Source organism: Sturnira hondurensis, unplaced genomic scaffold, assembly GCF_014824575.4.
Source record: "Sturnira hondurensis isolate 20B ecotype Veracruz unplaced genomic scaffold, ASM1482457v3 Scaffold0021143, whole genome shotgun sequence".
Taxonomy (NCBI): Eukaryota; Metazoa; Chordata; class Mammalia; order Chiroptera; family Phyllostomidae; genus Sturnira; species Sturnira hondurensis.
Genome location: NW_028093774.1, coordinates 4,923,368 through 4,924,928, shown reverse-complemented (window position 1 = coordinate 4,924,928; position 1,561 = coordinate 4,923,368).

The following is a 1,561-nucleotide window of genomic DNA, read 5'->3' as shown; positions in this document are numbered from 1 at the left end:
GGGGCAGAGACCCTTACGTGTCGCCAGAAAACAGGCCAGGGAAAGGGGCGCAGTCTCCGAAAACGTTTCAGAGTTTCGCCCGCGATCGCCCCTTCGGAGGCAGACAGGGCATAAAAAAGGATCAGCAGCCCCCGCCCACCTGGCCACCCTCTGTGCACAGCTTCTGTGTAAGTAAATGCCCACCGCGAACACCTACACCCAGGCACGAAGCCGCCACGGAGGGAAAACAAGTGATGATAAGCAATGCACGCTGTAGTGGACAAATTCATTCACTCACGGAGTGCCCGAGGGAGGAGCACTGGGGTTTAGGGGTCCCCTGCCACGCAGCCCGTACCTCCTTCTGTTTGTTTCATTTCACTGAAAAGGGGGAGAGCAGAGGGGGAAAGAATGTGGACCGAAGCCAGGCGGCCTGGGCCCCGTGAGGACTCACTGAGTGTGTGTGTCCCTGTGCCTAGGAAAGGGGCCCAGCTCAGAGCGAAGCCACACACACGTATCGGGACTGTGTCCACTGAACACAGCCAGAGTCTGGAGGCTTCGGCCAAAAGCACATAATAAAGATTTTGCTCAAGAGTCCTAGAGTTTGCCAACTGAAAATAGGCCACGCCCAGAGTGCTCCAAGAAGAAAGAAAAGCTGGGACTCCTTACAGGAAAACATATGTCCTTGAGAAGATTCAGCCCTGTGTTCTCAGCGTCTGTCTGGGTTCGTCCCAGATGGTCGTTTTCTAGGTGTCCAGTGGTCTGGACATCGAGTGTCAGGGGATCTGGATACCTGGGTGGCAGGTGAGCTGGATACCTGGGTGGCAGGTGGTCTGGATACCTGGGTGGCAGGTAGGCCGAATACATGGGTATCAGGCAGTCTGGTTACATGGGTGGTAGGTGGGCTGGATACTGGGTGTCAGGTGGGCTTGATACTGGGTGTCAGGTGGTCTGGACACTGGGTGTCAGGTGGTCTGGATACCTGGGTGGCAGGTGGGCTGGATACCTAGGTGTTAGGCATTCTGGATACCTGGATGGCAGGTGGGCTGGATGCGGTGTGTCGGGTGGGCTCCATACTAGGTGTCAGAGCTCTGGATACCTAGGTCTCAGGTGGTTTGGACACCTGGGTGGCAGGTGGGCTGGGTACTGGGTGTCAGGTGGTCCAGATATTTGAACATTTTTTTCCTTTATGCTTAGGGGCCATTAGAGGGCTGCCTGGAGTTCTGACAGACATATCCAGGCACTGACGCGGGACTGGAAAGTTTGGACATTTAAGTTGCCAGCCTAGTTAGAACAAGAACTGAATCGATTCCTTGCGCCTCAGCCTGCCTGATTTGAGTAATTTAGCAGCTTGACTGCAGCGACAGCGTTTCATTTCTTCATTCTATTTCTCAACTGTTATTAATCCTCAACACACCCTCTCCCTCTGAGATTCGTACCAGTCAGCTCCTTTCACAGCTCAGAGAGGGTGAGTCCCTTGCTGGGCCGAACTACAGGACTGGCTTACGGGGAGCCCAGAACACACTTGCTCCTCCAGGACTGGGAAGGGCAGCCACAGTCCACACTCTAGAATGCTCCTTAGGCT